At 33.6% G+C, this 20197-nt stretch overlaps 1 pseudogene; it reads right to left on the reverse strand.

Annotated features, from left to right (window-relative positions):
- Positions 1 to 2169: 2169 nt before the first annotated feature.
- On the reverse strand, positions 2170 to 19924 carry LOC110315503 (annotated as a pseudogene).
- Between the last annotated feature and the right edge of the window lie 273 nt (positions 19925 to 20197).

Here is a 20197-nt window from a genome sequence, read left to right on the forward strand (position 1 = left end):
AATTTTATAGCACTTAGATAATGACATTAAGTATATGATAAGAGAGAATGTATGGATTTCAGAAAACACCTACTAGGGTTTGGCTGTCTCATATTATAAAATATTCCTTGGGATAACTCAGTTCATCATATTTAGTGTTAAGGGACTTAACACCTTAGCCAACTTACTTGCCACAAATTCCCTTTAAATACATAAATTTTCTTAAAAGTGATTACAGGCTTAATGTATCAGTCTCTAATTTATATGTAGACAAAACTAAACTAATAATCTTTTGAGTAATAATGGTTTTGTAGTTTACAACACAATTGGAATAATTGAGGCTAGCAGTGCAATAACATTTAACTCACTATATTGCAGCACAAGAAACTGGGTGTGTTTAAAAATATCAGATATAAGATTCCTTATAGTCTATACATCATGTATCAAAAATCATCCACAAATTTTTAGATATCAATTCATGTGAACTTTTGAAATGGAGGTATCTAGATCATGAATAAATTCTTCAGTACCATCCTTAGCAGGATTTTTAATGTAACCATTTGCCCTCTTCATTAATCTAACAGACATCTAAAATCTTGATTCCAGAACCCAACTAGTACTCTTCAGTTGACCTTTTGCCAGTTTCTGTTCTGCATTATCTTATCCACTTACATAGAGACCAGAAAACTTATAAGGACACATACTTAATGTATCAAAAAATAACTACTGTTAAATTCAAGATGGTAATTTAGTATAACGTAATTTTATAGGAGATTAGTTATTAGAATGAATTTGTGTAGAATTCCTTAAACTATAATTTGAATATCAACTGTTTCTTTGTGACAATGCCATACTCCATGGATTTTCAATGAGTAAATTATGGATGTTAATGAAGAATGTGCTCCTTAAAGGTACATTGTTAACAATCATATTTCTATGAACACTGAATTAGAGAAATGATAGCTTATGTTAATGCTAATGCATTTCAGAGCCATTCGGTATCCCATTATGTGATGAGAATTGATGAATGTTGTCTTTTTCGAAGTGTCATAATCTAGCAAGCGGAATAATTAAAACATTTTTCTCCCATTCCATCCTTCCATAATTTTCTGTGTCCACACAGAGTGCAGATTCTGAAAAAATTGATTTCATGAAAGTATCAATAGTTTTAGCTATTACTTCCACAACTACAGTATAAGTAGCATGTTGACATATCTACAAGTTTATTTTAATGCATTCTGTTTTGTTTTTTATACTTCAATTTTTTTTACAATTACTAGTCATTCCCCTCCTGGTCGTCCCCATGACTCTTCTTCATCCAATATCTCATCAATATATCCAAGAGGATATTCCTACCTCCACAACACACAACTATTCCCAATGCCTGGGGCCACAAATCACTCAGGGTTTTGGTGTGTCTGTCTTCTCTCACTGAGGTCATACAAGGCAGTTTTATGCTACATATGTGTTTGGGCTTAATATCATCTGGGTTATGCTGCCAGGCTAGAGGCTCCATTTCTGAGAGAACTTGGTTGTCCAAGTTAGTTGAGACCTCTGGGTCACACTCCTCCTCTACTTCTTGCATCTATTCCTAATACATACATAGTGGCTGCCAGATTCTGTCCATTCTTAGATTATAATATATTTGTATTTGAGAGAAGAAAAGGAATATTTCCTTCTTAGATTATAGGCCAATAGCTTGAAGAGCAGCTGAAAAGAAGGCAGTATTCTGTCATGTATGTGTTCATACTGGATATCAGAAAATATGTTCTGATTTCATCTTTGTTGATTATTTTGTTGGTTTGTTTCAAGGATGAATTGTTTGAGTTTGTACATGGTTTCAATATGCAGCTCTCTCTGTGCTGGCTCTCATTTTCTATACAAAGTCATGGATTCAACTGACTTAACAAATTTATTGGAAATTACCAGGGGGGAAAACCCCATGAAAGCAAAATGATTCATATAATTGTAATGATAATTTGAGAATTTTAGTTCTATTAGAAGAAATGAAGCAAGTGATTCAGTGCATGATATTATGCACACTGTTTGTTAAACCGATACATATGATAATTATTGACATCACTAGAACACCTACTGAGATTGATTATAAAACTAGATACATGCACTATAACCCAATATTTGGTGGGCATGTACCAACTTTAGCTTTGACAGAATTCCTAAAATACTTGATCAGAAAAATGATTTTTCCCTGATCTTTCGGGTAGTATTTGGTTCTGGTCTCAATAAAATGATGTAGATCTTGGATGCAAAGATGCATCCAAGCATCCCTGCACTGGATGCCAAGATGGAGAAGATCTCCACAGCAACCATGACCTTGCCCTTGGTGCTATGATAAACAGGGAGGAAGGTGACCCAGACACTGCAGAACACTAGCATGCTGAAGGTCAAGAACTTGGCTTCATTGAATGTGTCAGGCAGATTCTTGGCCAAGAAAGCTACAGTGAAGCTTCCTAGTGCCAGGCAGGCCAAGTATCCCAGGACACACTAGAATGCAGGAACTGAGCCTTTGTTGCACACAATGATGACATGGCCATGCTGAGAGTGTTCATCAGTATCAACCAAGGGAGGAGAAACTGCTAGCCAGATTTCACACAGAATACATTGGAATAGGGAACATATGGGAATAATGTAGTTGGGTGTCCCTGATATCAGGATGTTTCTCAACCTTCTTCCTGGGTCTGTGATTTTGAAAGCCAGAACCACAGTGACTGTTTTGGCCAGAACTGTGGAAGCAGCCACAGTGAATATAGTTCCAAATGTGATTTGCTGTAAGACACAGGTGACTCTGTTAGGATGGCCAATGAAGAAAAAGGAGCACAGAAAACAGTACATGAGTTACATGAGCAACAGATAGCTGGGGATTCTGTTATTGGCTTTTACAATAGGCATATCATGGTGCTTCACAAAGACAAAGTACTACAGCTGTGAATGCAGAGAAAAAGAAGGCCATTGAGGCAAGAGGCATCCCCAAGGGGTCTTCATAGCTTAGAAAGGTGACACCTTTCTGAATACATTTGTTTTGTTCTGTGTTGGCATACTGGTATTCAGGACAATTCATACATTGCTCCATATCTGATATCCAAAGAAAGTTTTGTTAGTGCTGTTTTTAGAAATTTTACTGAACAGGATGTCAAGTAAGAGTGTGGAAAGAAGTCATGTAATGTTGTCTCTGATGCTGAGAATGCAATGTGAAGGATATTGCTGAACCCCATTGCTTTCAATTCATAGTGTTCATAATGTTTTAAGGGAAATAAACCAAGCAATTAATTCTTGTCTTTTTAAATTTTGCTTATATCATTTAAAATATTATCAGAAAGCAAAGATTTCAGAAGGCTTTTTTTTGGTTCTATGTTGATATCAAGTAGATTAGTTAAATCAAGAAGATACAATCATAAACTACAATGAGGTAAGGTAAATACAAATCCCTACACTGATTGTTTTCTGAGATCATTGATTATTTGATAAATTTAATCTCTATGGCACATTGTGGCTCTAACTTCTACTGGAACAAGATCTTTAATAGCTACACAAGAATGTACTAGCCTAAATTCATTGACATATAAACAACACTACATTGAACATGTAGGCTATCTGTATGTGTACATAATTTTATCGATGTGTTCTTGTAAAAGTAGCTATTGCTTTATTGAATTTAAGCGATTCCTGTCATACATCATAAGAAGGTGGAGAATGAAAGGAAATATAATGTCTATGTTTGAAAAGTAGAAAAAACTAAAAAATAAGCCCTAAGATGTTTCCTCATATGACAATAATTAAATAAATGTTCTGATTATTGTTCATGATATACACTAATATTAGCACCAAGGGAAAAAAATTCTTCTCTACATATTTGTACAAACACATTCTTCACTTTAATTCCTACTTCATTTCGAAGGCTGAACAGTTTTATCATGGCCTCATCTCCATTCTTACAAAACTCAGTGTCTGTGAATGTACTCAGGCATGAAATCAGCATGGACAAAGAAAATAAACAAAAAACAGAGGAATCCTCAAGAAAGAGTGGTAACCCAGATGACTGTGTTAAGCAACAGTACACCATTCATAAGTATTAATCCCCAAGATGGGAACAATATCAACTGTATTTGTAATTGTACTTAGTTTTCATGTCATTTCACAAAATGTTAATGAGCTTCCTTGGTTTCCAGAATTCTTTTCTACAACAACATGTCTTTGGATAACTATCATTTGATAAGTTGCCTAAGAGCCTAAGAAACTGTTTTAGCTATAAGTAGAATACTTTGCTCTACCAGAGAACCTGATTTCAAACACCAGCACCTAAGACACCCATCTCACAAGTGCAGGTAAATGTAACTACAGGGACTATTATTTGCTCATATGTGTACCTGTACTTGTGTTAACCAATTAAAGTAATAAAAATATTATATGGATTATTGGATGAAATTTTGTTGTTTATTCTTATTTGATTTTTGACATCTAAAACAATTTCAGTACACTTTCAAATTTATTTTCAGCATAGTTTATGTTAGAATGTATGACTTCAAAAGACATTTTCTGAATAGGTGGATTGGTTTGACTACATGCATCATGGGAATAAATTCAGATTGTAAGTTTTAGCAACAAACAATTGAGCTGATAAACCTTCTCACAGACATGTGTCTTAAAATTTTAATTCATTATATAGAATGAAATTCAAAATAATTTGAAAGCTAACCATAAGCTTTTTGCATTTTGCAAACCGTAAATTATTATTATAATAATGACTGTGATATTTAATTTCCTAGATATGATTCTCGTTGTATATTGCACATCATTGATCAACTCTTATCCTCTACTTCCTGGATTCATATTATATCTGGCTTTGAATATGGCCCTCTAAATATTACATACTTAGCATTTTCTCATAAATTTGCAAATACTTTTGTCTTCTATATTAATTGTACAGTGAACATGGGTTTTATATCGAGCTGTCCTCTGATCTAGTCTAGTATAATATATATTATAGTTGCTTCTTCAGGGTTCCTATATGTACATAAGATACGTAATCATATTAAGGTCAGATATTTTCATAAAAGAAGTCTAAAATAATACACACAAAAACTGTGACTATAAACCAACGTAGATGTATTTTTATAATAGACTGATTATTTGGAAAATCTTGTTCAGAACGCCTTCAAACTGCAGTTATATTTTCTGAGCAATGTTTTGTGAAATGTAATCTACCGTGAATTTGCAGAGTCAACATGGAGGTCAAGGAACAAGGAATGTTTGTTTATTTTTGCAAAATTTTGTTAATGATTTTTATATCTACAACTAGTACATTGGAAAAGTGATATATTTCATATTTACAGTTGCCATTTAATTGACTTTTTCATCCAAGTGTGGTACAAGGGGAACGCATAGGTATAGGATTCATCAGAGCAGAAAATACTCAATTGTCTCATTAGAAATTTTTTTTCAGGACAAGGGCAAACAAAGCAGCAGGCTGCCATTCCCTCCTTCCAGAATCTTCTGAATCCAAGACTACAATCTGTACTACACAGAGAAGATGGCATCTGTGAGAAAATTATACACATGATGATAATGAGTTTTATACATTTCTGTTATATTTAATATTTTATATTAAGATTTCAATAAGCTCATTTTATGCACACAAACTGATTGACATTTCACTCTGTCCAGTGTTTAATAAACACCTATGAATATTGGAAATGCATTGAAGAAATGTTGGATAATTTCTGAGTGTCTAGTAATTCAGGCAAAAGAGCTCATATTGATCTGTGGGCAAAAACTACAGATATTGCAACCTGAAGTTTTTTAGTTAATTATTTTCAATTTTGCACTAAATTCTGTAAATGGAAGAAACTTTCATTGAAATATTTTCTCAGACAACACTAGCCTTTCCTTGGATCTTTGAAGCATTTTCTTAAATGGTAATTGACGTAGGTGTGCCCATCACACTGTGGGCAGTTGAGCCAGTAAGCAGTGTTCTTTTAAGATCTATGCAATAGTTCCAGTTTCCTGATATCCACACTTGTCTTTCTGTGACTATAAGCCATATGGCAAATTACCTCTTCCTCCTTACTTGACTTATGATCAAAGTTCAATTAAAGCAACAGAGATACAAGTTAGTATTTGAAAATATTTGAAACAGAAAAATCTGTCTATAATTCACAAATAATAAATATGACCTTGAATAAATTACCATTGCAAACATGAGAAACTATACATAAAAAAGAGTGGAGTATGCAGACAGTGGTTTAATATGATTTGAAAAGATAAACAAATCTGTAGGGACCTTGAGTGTGGAGTGTTTTATGAAGTCATAAATGCTCTACAGTGGGTGAAAATATTGGAAAAAGCTGGATAAAAATTAGATCATTTAAAGTTAATTGAAGATTTGAAGAATTTTTCCTATGTTATTGAAATTATTGAAACAAGGTCTTAACATGAAATATCAGTAGACTAACATTCTGAATCAAGATCAGAGTACATTTTCTCCATTTTCCCCCAAAATTTTCTTTAAGTTTATGTTAACATTTTGTGATGTTTTAAAGGCTAGAGCTAGATCTAGAATAAGGAAAATGTGCATACTCTTATACTTTATGTTAATTTATTTTAACATAGTGTCCGCATATCACACATTGTTGGTTTAGACTCACAATATAGGCTACACTTACAAGAAACCAGCAGAGATTTTAAGATCTCTCCCTCTAAAATGCTTGGATAAAAACATGAACCACAAAACAACCGGACGTTACTTCTGAATTTCATGGATAATTTTCTCTTCATGTATTATAGCAAAGTCAATGTTTTGGGGAAAGAAAATGTTCTAAATTAATATGTGTTCCTTTTGTTCTATCACTTGTTTTGTGTCTTTACCTCTGAATGAATGTTGGACTTGGTTAAGAGCCATTTCTGAACTTTTCTGGAAAATAATGTAATTATATACTGTGTGGTGTATTACACTTAATGGATCTGTGTATATTTGAACTATGCTTGAATCCCTGGTAAAAATTCTCCCTGAGTTGAAAAGAAGAGGGAGAGCAGAAAAAATAAGGACATAATCAGGTATGTGAAAAAATAGAGAGCTTTACAGATAGTCAAGAAATTGAACAGAGGTGTGTAGCAATAGGGGAATGGGAACTGTGGCTAACAACAAGAAAGTCCCAGATGCCAGGAAATCAAGAGCCTCTCAGATCCCCACAGGAATGACATTAGCTGAAATACAAATACCGCAAGAGTGGTGAGGGTGAACATGTGGTGACCATATCCAGAGATTAGGCCTGGTGCATCAGTTGAAGAATGGGGCCACACAACCTTCTCCAAAATTTTAACACAGAATTGCTCCTATCTAAAGGAAATACAGGGACAGTGAATAGAGCAGAGACTGAAGGAAAGGTCACACAGAGACATCCCCACCTGGAGATATATACCACATGCAGAAACCAAACCCATACACTGTTGTGGATAACAAGAAGTACTTGCTGACAGGAGCCTGATACAGCTAACTCCCGGGAGGCTCTGACTGTTCCTGACCAACACAGATGTGGATGCTTGCATTCAACCTTTCAGAATGAGTGCAAGGACCACAGTGGAGGAGTTAGGGGAAGGTCTGAGGGAGTTTAATGGGCCTTATCTTGCACCAATGAGAGGGAAGGCCCTTGGCGTATAAAGACTTGATGCTCCAGTGTAGAGAAATATTTGGGCTTTAAAGCTGAAATTGGTAGGTAGGTGGGGGAGCACCATCATAGAAGCGGGGTAAGTGGGGGTTGTATAGTGGTTTTGCAGGGGAAACCAAATACAAGGGATAACATTTGAAATGTTAATTAATAAGATATCAAAATTAAGAAATTGAAAAAAGTCAAGTAAACAAAAATCACAATAAAAATGGGAGTATTTCTCATGGGTAACTGCTAGTATAACAGAGTAGGATCAATCTTCATCCCTCCAAAGTAATAGAGAACAGTAATATAAGGGCACGTTTAGTAATTAGGCTGCATGAGTATTACTTGTATAAGCTAAAGGCATTAATTTTTTAAGAGCAAAACGATAATCAGTTTATACTTCTTATAGACATGTTAACTTGTAGTATTATATTCAGACCACTGACATGCTTATTCAAAATTGTTAACCTAAANTTACATCATGAATAGAGGTATAAAATACTAATTTTCACAACTATATTATTTAAACATGACTATTAATGTGTTCATTTGATCGCAATTAAGATAGACATTTATAACAAAACTAAAGATCACCTTTTCTTAAAGCATACCTCTAATAAAATATGACCTGGAAGAGAAAATCCAAGCATAAAGCACTGCTAAAGATGGCCTGTAAAAACTGTGGTATGTTTCAGACAGTAAAAGCTCAGATTAAAAGCTCTGAAGGCCTGGAAAATGAAAGTATGTCAAAACATAATTCTCAGTTACTTCATTGCCTGAAGTAGGACATGCACTCATGTTTTAAATGGGAGAAATAAGGGAAGAGGTGGGATATAAACTTGAAAATATATCCTGATAATAAATACTAGATTTTATGTTTGTTTGCTTGTTTCTAGCATCCATTAAAAAGTATACCATTTGCATTGTAGGAATATGATTGCAAAATTTTCTATAAAATCCTACTCCATATCAGAACCTATTCAAGGGAAAAAGGCAAAAATAATAGATTTGTGTATATATAATCTTGCTATTTACTTACTGTTTCTTCATATAAAATATAAAAATATACTGTGATAAATGATGCTTTATATGTTCATGCAGTGTGCCACATGGACACATATAAGGGGTATCTATCTCTCTCTCATTTATGGTTAAGTACAGATTCCTTAATTATATTATAATTAGCACAAATCCAAAAAAATAACCATTTTCTAACTGAATGAATAGAGAGTTGATAAAAATCCAAAGGAGGAAAAAAATGAGCAATCCAGGAGAATCAGCACCTGTGGAGGAGTATTAACTCTGATATGTTTGCAAGCAAAAATGAGAATTGGTCTGATACCAAAAACATCAAGAAATCCTGTCTATAATATATGGATAGTCAAGTGGAAGCAATGAGTTGGCCCAATTTGGCCACAAATGTCAATGTGCTTTTATTTTAACACTTATGCTCCCAAGGCCTGAGGTCATTCAGTTTACATAAAATTAATTTCCAGCTAGAGCAGCAGAAATTTTCTGGGTCACAAAAATTTGCCCACTGTTCTTTGCATTTGGAAATTTTTTTATGGCTAATTAGTAATAAAAAAAGATACCAACAGTATTTGACTACCAGAGTTTTGTTTGGGCAGGCATTGAAAAGGGCAGTCTATTTCAGCATTTTTATGTAGAATTCTCATTGACAGATAACATCATTGTATCCCAGGAAATCCTTTTGCAGTTCAATATTAACAGGTTGTAGGTGTTTATTATTATACTTATTCCACATGCACATGTTGAATAAATAATTGACTTCAAAAATTATAGATATTCTGATTATCGAATTTAGAGTTTGAATTATAATTTCAAAAATAAATATTCTGAGTACTGAAATGGGGAAACTATCACTCAATTGTCTATCACTACCTCATGCTTCAATCACTACGATTCAATATATAAGATATGAAGTATGATTTCCTTGTCTTTTCATCTAGTTCTATTTTATATGTGTAATTACCATAGTGTGTTGTGAAAATTTTGTCTTATTATAATGTCTTAGTTTCTCTGAAATATTTTTTTTATTTTATTATTCTCCCATAGAATCCTATTATGTTCTAATGAGAAACAGAAAGAGAACCTGATGGAAAAGGCAGTTATGGAATAGTGGGGTAGGATGGGAGTATTAACTGTGATATATTTGCAAGTAAACCTGAGATTGTTCACATCCCAAAAGAAGGAAGGGAATCTTTATCTATGATATTATGTGAAAATAACATGCCATTTTCAATAGATAAAAAAAAATTTTTTTCAAAAAGAATTCTGTTGTTATATCTCCCTTTTCATTTCTGATTTTGTTAATTAGGATGATGTCTCTGTGCCCTCTAGTGAGTCTGGCTACGGGTTTATCTATCTTGTTGATTTTCTCAAAGAANCAGCTCCTGGTTTGGTTGATTCTTGAATAGTTCTTTTTGTTTCCACTTGGTTGATTTCAGCCCTAAGTTTGATTATTTCCTGCCTTCTACTNCTCTTAGGTGAATTTGCTTCCTTTTGTTCTAGGGTTTCTAGTTGTTCGTCAGGTTACTAGTATGTGCTCTCTCTAGTTTCTTTTTGGAGGCACCCAGGGCTATGAATTTTCCTTGTAGGACTGCCTTCATTGTGTCCCATAACTTTGGGTATGTTGTGGCTTCATTTTCATTAAACTCTACAAAGTTTTTAATTTCTTTCTTTATTTCATAGTTGACCAAGTTATCATTGAGAAGAGTGTTGTTCAGTTTCCACATGAGTGTTGGCTTTCTATTATTTTTGCTCTCTCTAGTTTCTTTTTGGAGGCATCCAGGGCTATGAATTTTCCTCATAGGACTGCCTTCATTGTGTCCCATAACTTTGGGTATGCTGTGGCTTCATTTTCATTAAACTCTACAAAGTTTTTAATTTCTTTCTTTATTTCATCCTTGACCAAGTTAGCATTGAGAATAGTGTTCTTCAGTTTCCACATGAGTGTTGGCTTTCTATTATTTTTGCAGTTATTGAAGATCAGCCATAGTCCGTGGTGGTCTGATAGAATGTATGGGATAATTTCAATATTTTTGTATCTATGGAGGCCTGTTTTGTGGCCAATTACATGGTCAATTTTGGAGAAGTAACCATGTGGAGCTGAGAAGAAGATGNATCCTTTTGTTTTAGGATAAAATATTCTGTAGATAGCTATAAATCCATATGTTTCAAAACTTCTGTTAGTGTCCATGTGACTCTGTTTATTTTCTGTTTCCAGGATCTGTCCATTGGTGAGAGTGGGATTGCAAGCTTGTACAACCACTCTGGAAATCAGTCTGGCAGTTCCTCAGAAAATTGGACATAGTACTACCGGAGGACCCAACAATACCACTTCTGAGCATATACCCAGAAGATCCTCCAACAGGTAATAAGGACAAATGTTCCACTGTGTTCATAGCAGCCTTATTTATAATAGCCAGAAGCTGGAAAGAACCCAGATGTCCCTCAATAGAAGAATGGATACAGAAAATGTGGTACATCTGCACAATGGAGTGCTACTCAGTTATTAAAAACAATGAATTTATGAAATTCTTGGGCAAATGGATGTATCTGGAGTATATCATCCTTAGTGAGGTAACCCAATCACAAAAGAAGTCACTAGATATGCACTCACTGATAAGCAGATATTATCCCAGAAACTTAGAATACCCAAGATACATTATGTAAAACACAAGAAAACTAAGAAGGATGACCATCCTGTGGATACTTCATTCCTCCTTAGAATAAGGAACAAAATACTCATGAAAGGATATAGGTACAGAGGCAAAATTTAGAGCTTAGATGAAAGGATGGACTGTCCAGAGACTAACCCATCCTGGAATCCATCCCATCATCAGCCACCAAACCCAGATACTAATGCACATGCCAGCAAGATTCTGCTGAAGGGACCCTGATATAGCAGCCTTTTGTGAGGCTATGCCAGTGCCTGGCAAACACTGAAGTGGATGCTCACAGCCAGCTATTGGTTGGAACACAGGGCCCTTAATGGAGGTGCTAGAGAAAGTACCCAAGGAACTGTAGGGGGCTGCAACCCTGTAGGTCCAATGAAAATATGAAATAACCAGTACCCCCTGAGCTTGTGTCTCTAGCTGCATATGTAGCAGAAGATGGCCTAATTAGCCATCACTGCGAAGAGAGGCCCCTTGGTCTTGCAAACTTTATATGACCCAGTAAAAGGTAAGGCCAGGGAAAACTTGTGGGAGTTGGTGGGTAGGGGAGCATGGACGCGTGTTATAGGGAACTTTCGGGATAGAATTTGAAATGTAAGTAAAGAAAATAATAAGAAGAAGAAAAATAAAATGTAAAAAAAAAATTCTCCCTTTTCTCAAAGAATGATCTTTCTGTAGTGTGTTGTGTTCTTTTGGTAGGTATTTTTGTCAAAAACTATTCCATACACATCCATCAAAAGAATTAAGATTGTATTTTCTTAATTCCTCTTATAACATATTGTAATGTTTTCCTCAATTTTATCATAAAGAAAAGTTCTCTTACAGTATATGAATTTTTCTCCCAACTCTCTGAAGGCAACTAATGAATGTCTTAAAAAATAAGCCAGCATTGTTGTCTTTCATTTCATTTAAAGAAATTTAACAAAAATATTCAATTATAATGGAAAGTTATATAATGCTTTTGTCTGGTACCTGTTATTGCTGTATTTAAGGTTTATTAAAAGCTAATTCTTTGTCTGTTGTTCTAGTGCTATCTATATGGCTCTTTGAAATTCTGTTCATCTTACTTACAGTGTGAACGGGTTCTTCAAATATATTAAAAAATATATTTCTGGGAATATGTATCTCTGTAATTTTGTTCATCATTGAACAAGGTAAGTGTCCTATTGTTACATGGGAAAGCATTTTTGGATATAATGACAAGGGTTAGCAATTATGACTCAGTGTTTAATAGCTGTAATATTAGTTTCTCTCCTGTGAACATCTGTTCCAGAAGTATAAGGTGATAGGGGAGATTGCTGTGTAATAACAGCAATAATAGGAAGAAAATTTTGTTTAATTCAAAAGGAAAAAATATCAAATAGTGGTGAAAAACAGTTTTGTATTCATTAACTTGCAGAAAATGGTTCTGATATGTCAAAGATATATTTTATGAATGTTTCAGTCTTCAAAGAATTGGTAAAAGTGTCAAAAATGAGAAAAAGAAACATAACACGAGAGCCTAGAAATTGTATCCTGACTTAACAAAATTTTTCATTTCAACATGTTATGGTGTATCTACTTGAGAGTGTTTATAGTTGTGTATTATAGGTCAGTAAGTTAGTATACCCTCACCTTTCTACTTCCTGTGGCCAATTCAATCATGTCTCTATATAAGTGAAAGTGTTGTCCTTGTGGAAAATATGGGCTGAAATTTCCTAATTTCACCTTAATCCCAATGTGTTGTAAGATATTCCCAAAGTGAAAAATGTCATAATCTTCCTGCAGTATTACTCTCTGTTTCATACTCACTTTTCCCCCAAGAGGATTAGTGAAGTGGATCTTTCTCAGAAATGAATTTACCTAAAATATAAGCATTGATCTATAATATATATATATATATATATATATATATATATATATATATATATACCATTCCATCAAATCATAATATGTATTCTGATTTCATAGTAAAGGCAACTATATTTAAAGAATGAAAGATAGAAATCCAACACATGCAATAGGATAAATTAAACTATCATGATATTCTAAGAATGCCCAATATTGTAAGGGGTGCGATGACAAGCAGGTGCTCTCTATAAAACCACAAATTTTCTTTGATATACTGTGACTTCTTTTACTAATCACATTTATGATACTGTAGTTTCTTTTTCTTTATGAAAAATGGTCAGAAGCTTAACTATTTTGGAAAATATTTCCTATTTCATTAAGGTGGGCATCTGAAAGACCAAAAAAATAACACAATTGAAGATGCTAAAATATAATCCAATAAAAGAAACTCTAACATCAAGCAGTGAGAACTTGATCTTTTCCAATTTTCTATTGCCTGATTATCAACCTGTTGCAGATTCATCTCATGGAGTACATGGGCCATGGCATGTACAGCATTGTATATGTTTTGACTACCATCACTAATGGTTATGTCAAATTTCTGTTCCATTAGCCATTCCAATTACATATTGGATAAATAATTCATCAGTAATTTACAATTACATGCTGAGGCTTCACAGTTAAAGTACTTCCACTCTGGAATTGCTAGATATAAGTCTGTTCTTTTGAGATGGCACAATGTCTGCACAAAATTTTTAAAGCCAGAAATCTCACCATGGTGGTGTAAAAAAGTAAAAGTCCCATAGAATGTGCTATGAGTTAAGTCTTTCTTACAGGTTGGGAAATTCATTTGTACTGTGGTGACCCATATCCTCTGTGTAACTGTAGATTCCCACATTCTGAAGCTCAATTAAATATTACTGTATGTTTCCCCATAAATGATAATAACTTTTGTGGATGACATCACAATTTGTTTGTAGTTCATTTCAGTTTTTCATAGTATGCAATTTCAGAGTCTGCTCTCATGTTCACAAAAGCAAAGCAAATTTCCTTGTTTTCACTCTCTTTTTTCAAATCTGAGAGAAATTGTTTGCCTTGATCATCATCAGGGATGACAAGGCCAACCCATTTCCAGTGGGAGAAAAGTATGAAGGAGATCATTACCAATGCTAGAGATGTGTCCTTTGAGCCCATCTGATAGAGATAGGGATATTATTCATAGTCACTGAACATGGAATTGAAAGGTCCATATGTAAGATGAAGGAACTACAACACAAAGAACAGCATGTGGTGTAGTACACTCAAAAAGCCAGTCATCATATTAATGTGCAACTAGTTAATTACCTGTGAATTTTCCTCTCTTCTCTGATTCAAAGGAGCAAATGTGGAAGGCTGGAACATCCATTTCTTATAGAAACATCAAGCATAGATGCTTGACAAAGATGTAACGAAATATATTTGCATGTGATACTAACTGACATTTTGTCTTTCAGCTTTAGTCTTGCTATCTCTGTTTTCAGTGTTTGGAGGGATTTTAATATATTTACACCTCTGTGATATATTACTAATATTTTTTCATAAGGCATTTATTCCTTAATCCAGAAATACAATGAAGATTTACCAGAAAATTCCTGTACATAGTAATCCTTTACATTTTAGAAAAAAATATCTTGCCCTACTTGAATGTATTCCTTGTACTCTAGAGATTATGACTCACATAAAGTTGCCAGAAAACTCCTTTTTATAATAATGCTCCAAAATACTCTGGGAATATGTGCCTTTGTGCCTCCTTTGGAAACAGATAATCAGAACAAAGTAAATTTAAAAATGTAAACAAGGTTTAGCAGCTTAAAATTTTAGCAGCAGATCAGATTAAAATAAAAAGAAACTTATCCTACCAAATACCCTGTTAATCATGTGGCAAAATATATAGGTCTCATATGTTTATCTCTTGAGGACAATTTATAGAAACAAAGGTATATTCGATGGAGTTATCTCCTGCATACAAAGTGTCATATAATGAGAGAATAATAATTATGCAGAAAAATATGAAAGAATGAAATATTGGAACTCCAAAACCACTCTTTCTTAGAAAAGTTCACTTGTGAAAGTCTCTTATACCTTATGAAGAGGGAAAAAAAGAAAAGCAAGATAAGACATAGCAATAAGTTCCATAAAGATATGACATAANCTTTATACTATTAAAGAAAAAGACTTATAATGATTAAAACAGAATGTGGCTGAAATTTTTCCACAGTGTCTAATGAAAATTGATACTATGATTCTTAATGGTTGGTCATAAACTTACTAGTAGTAAAATGGCTAACTCCACAGACTTGATTGGAGGTTTCCACCACTCTAGTGCCACTGAAATGTCAAAAGTGTCCAGGCTAAGAACAGTCTGCCATGCCTTGTCAAAAAACACTACAGATACTTAAAAGTTGGATTTTAGAGGAAATGTATTTAAAACATAAGTCTGTTTCATCTAAGTTTGCCACTGATGACTACACGTATGACACCACCATAACTCTGTTATTTCACAGATTACCGATGATAGTGTAAATTTATGACCAAGATGAAAATAACACATATCTGGAGAAAGAAATNATATGTTCTATGTTTTGGAACAACATGAATCTTTCTCTTCTTACTGAGATTTGTATAAATAAAGAAACACTTTGACTTTCAGTCAGTTAAGGCTGCAAGAATCTATCAATCTGCCAGAATCAATTCTTCCTGTCCTCCTCTATTCCTTCGTTCTGGATTCGGTCAAATTGTGGAGGTGGCCCATAGCAGAGGGCCTATCAGGTCTCTGAATAGTAAGTACCCTGTAACTACAGAGATTGACAGAAGCTCCAATCTCATCCATTAACTTTCTTAACATCTACTAAAGTTCCTCAAAGAGACATGATGGGAAAAATTCCTAGCATATGATAACTTACACGTGGAAATAAGAAGATATCCATGTTTAGCACAAAATCTGAAGATATTCTCGAATTGGGTCCTGTAAGCAGAAATGAACACATAGTCTCTTCATTACAAAGGTAATTAGGAATAGGCTCATATTTTTCTGATGAAAATGATAGGACGTTATTGTCATAGTTGTCCCATCACAATGTCCAAAATTATATTTTATAATCAAAGTCATATTTGGTAAGAAATCAGGATTCCTGTTGATTTCATCCATGGCAAACGCTAGTTCCAAAGCATATTTGTGATTTTTAGTTGTTTTTCTGTAAAAGATTACAGTGTTTATTATGGACAGATGATTATACTTGATCATTTGTACTCAATAGCAGCTATACTGGGAGATTCTTCATCTGACCTCTAAATGGAAACAAATGGCTTTTGTTGTGAGATTGGATTAACAAGAGCACCTAGAAAATAGTGAACACTTAAAAATTCATGCCAGTATTTCTCCCATAAATAAGATAGGATATTGACCTCATTCCCAGAGAGCATTCCAGTCTCTGCTTTTAGTGCTTGATCAGAAGGTAAAGAGAAAAGCATAGATATAAACAATATTATAATTCTGATCATGATTTCATTTTAAAATTATTTAGCAATATAGAAATTCATGTGTTATGAGACCCTTTGAGTATATGATATAAATTGTGTGATAACTGAATTAGTTATGGTAGTTAAAATATGATTTGACAGTATATAATAGTCTCTCTACAGCAACATTTGTTTTCTGTACTAACAATCCCTTAAAATGAATGCCTAATATTCTTAGCATGTCCCCTCATATCTATCCTCATTTTGTTATTTTTGTCTTTCAATATTTTGCTGAGAGAAAATGTTTTCTAAAGATTTAATTTTAAGTAAATTCAAACATCAAACATGCATTTGGTGAATTTCAAATGTCTATGCATATGATTGTATATGTACAAGTATTATTTAGTTCATAAGAGGGCAATACTTTGCTGGAGACTATTCCCACTTCAAATGTAAAGGTATGCATGATGGCCAAATTTCTAGTTACAAAGAAATGTGATATATTCATTCTGGGTAATTCTTATTTATTTATTTATTTATTTATTTATTTATTTATTTATTTTTTTGTATTCACTTCTCAAGACAGAGTTTATCTGTATAAACCTGACTGTACTAGAAATCACTCTATAGAACAGAATGGCCTCAAACTCAGAAATCCACCTGTGTCTGCTTCCCAAATACTGGGATTAAAGGCTTGCACCACCACTGACCAGCTGGTACTTCTCATCATTATAATTTAATTTCTAGAAAACACTCTTGATAACCTTTCCAGTAACACAAATTCAAAATCCTACTGAGAACTATGAAAATTAGGAAACTGATGAGATGGCACTTTGTATGTGCCAGTATTATATGCTTATTAAATAGAGGAGATTTTGGTGTAAATTGTAAAGAATATGTTCATTTTTTAAATAAATGTATGCCAAAGACAGTGGCAATAGAATAATATAATATCATGTTGTTTTTGTGTTTATGTTCATATAAAGAATACTATCTAATGTATCATTCTTGTCAGTTCATATAATGTGATCAATGAACATTAAAGATTCAACTTTATATTTAATGATTAATTCTGAAGGAAATACAAAAAGTTTTTCACCAAAAATTGTACCTATGTTGTGTTTTCATTCTATATTTTATAAAATATGACATTTTTAAATATTGTTTACCACACATGAAAAATATCAAAATTAATAATTTTACCAATACATAAAAGAAATTGGAGAAGAGACCTTGTGCAATGTTCAAATTACATAGTACAACTAAACTTTAGGAAACATCAGTTACTTAAGGTGTCAGTGTAGCTTAGTTGTCTAAATGGCTGTATTTTAAAAAAACTCTATCAGCAATTCATGAAACTGGATATTGATACCATATTGGTAACATGTTCACCTGTATTTACTAAAATTTCTGAATAGAGACCCACAAGATATAAATATCATAAAGGATCAGAGATTAACAAAATTAGACATGAAAAGAGATGAAATGTTTCTTAAATAAGGACCAATAAACTAATTGAAAATTACTGTACCACTGTCCTCAAATGTTCCAACAGTCCCACATGACAGATTTCACCCACAAGAGTGAAAGGGACATAACCAGCGTTATTGATAAAGTCACTATTCAAGGAATGTAAACATATCATTGGATTCCATATGTGCCACTCATCTTTTACCCTAATGGGAGAGTGTAGAACTGTACATGAATAGTGTGAAGCACAAAACCACAGTGCTTTTTGGATTTTATATTTTAAAACACTTGGATGTCTTGCCCTCTAATGAACTAAATATTCCTTGCTCATATAACTACAAAGATATCCATGCAGACATTCATATGAAATGTGAATTTCTGAGTCTAAAGATGTTCTCTTTCCAAACTAGAAGAAGATTTACAAGGCAAGAAGTGACCACATGCAATGAATCTGAGGCAATCAGTTTATATATGTAAAGTTCTTGACAACCATATGTGCCGTGAATATTATTGGAGTGAGGATAATCATTAGGAGCAACAAACTGATGGAAGTATTTTTAGGAGTTTAATGGGCCTTATCTTGCACCAATGAGAGGGAAGGCCCTTGGCGTATAAAGACTTGATGCTCCAGTGTAGAGAAATATTTGGGCTTTAAAGCTGAAATTGGTAGGTAGGTGGGGGAGCACCATCATAGAAGCGGGGTAAGTGGGGGTTGTATAGTGGTTTTGCAGGGGAAACCAAATACAAGGGATAACATTTGAAATGTTAATTAATAAGATATCAAAATTAAGAAATTGAAAAAAGTCAAGTAAACAAAAATCACAATAAAAATGGGAGTATTTCTCATGGGTAACTGCTAGTATAACAGAGTAGGATCAATCTTCATCCCTCCAAAGTAATAGAGAACAGTAATATAAGGGCACGTTTAGTAATTAGGCTGCATGAGTATTACTTGTATAAGCTAAAGGCATTAATTTTTTAAGAGCAAAACGATAATCAGTTTATACTTCTTATAGACATGTTAACTTGTAGTATTATATTCAGACCACTGACATGCTTATTCAAAATTGTTAACCTAAAGTTACATCATGAATAGAGGTATAAAATACTAATTTTCACAACTATATTATTTAAACATGACAATATATCTGCATGTACTTGGAGTAAATCATGATGAAATATTATGGGATCAAATTCAATAAGTGATCACTATCTAGAGTGCAATACAAACTGTTCGTAGGAGGGCTTTATGTGAAAAATCAATGTAGATAGTCCTTTATTCCTCAGCTTCCAGTCTTTAAGTCAGAGGTCACCTGATTTAAAGAAAAACAAAACCTTCACTGGATTAATTAACAGGGGAGAGAAACTAGGATGAATTTTTGTAAAAAAGAAAAAAAAGAAAAAAAAAGAAAGAAAGAAAGAAAGAAAGAAAGAAAGAAAGAAAGAAAGAAAGAAAGAAAGTTGTTTCTTTTTGTTCAGATTTAGCAACAGAACATAATACTCAAGGATTTGCCTAATCTTCATCATCAGTCCACAAAAGAAATATTCTAGATCTCATTTACATGGAAAATACAAATGCACTTACAGGACACTCAGAGTCTTGTTGAAATATTCTTTATCCATAGGCATCTGCACTGCTCCAAGGATGAAGGAACAAGTAGAATACAAATCTTTATCTTTGGTTTCATTCGGGATTATTCTCCAAAAGCACATGGGAACAATATAATTTGCCATGAGTAGGGCAAAGTTGAGGAAGAGGAAGACTCCCATCAAAATGAACATATTTGTCCTGTCTTTAACATAGGCAATGTGGATTGTGTAGTGCCATGCATACCAGCACATCAAATTTCTGCCTGGTTTTATTTCTCTAGGTAAAGGAATGGTTTGCTGTATATTTACGATTCTTTTTTTTTTTTTCTCTTTGTTTTTCAGATTGCTCCTGGGCCCTGGAGGAATTCTTAAATACTCTCTAACCTGGGGCTCTGCAACTGGTGTCCATAGACAATGTAATACTCTTGTTTGTGAAAACCTGGAAGGAAACCCTTTAGTTCAAAT

This window comes from Mus pahari, unplaced genomic scaffold (assembly GCF_900095145.1).
Source record: "Mus pahari unplaced genomic scaffold, PAHARI_EIJ_v1.1 scaffold_10669_1, whole genome shotgun sequence".
Taxonomy (NCBI): domain Eukaryota; kingdom Metazoa; phylum Chordata; class Mammalia; order Rodentia; family Muridae; genus Mus; species Mus pahari.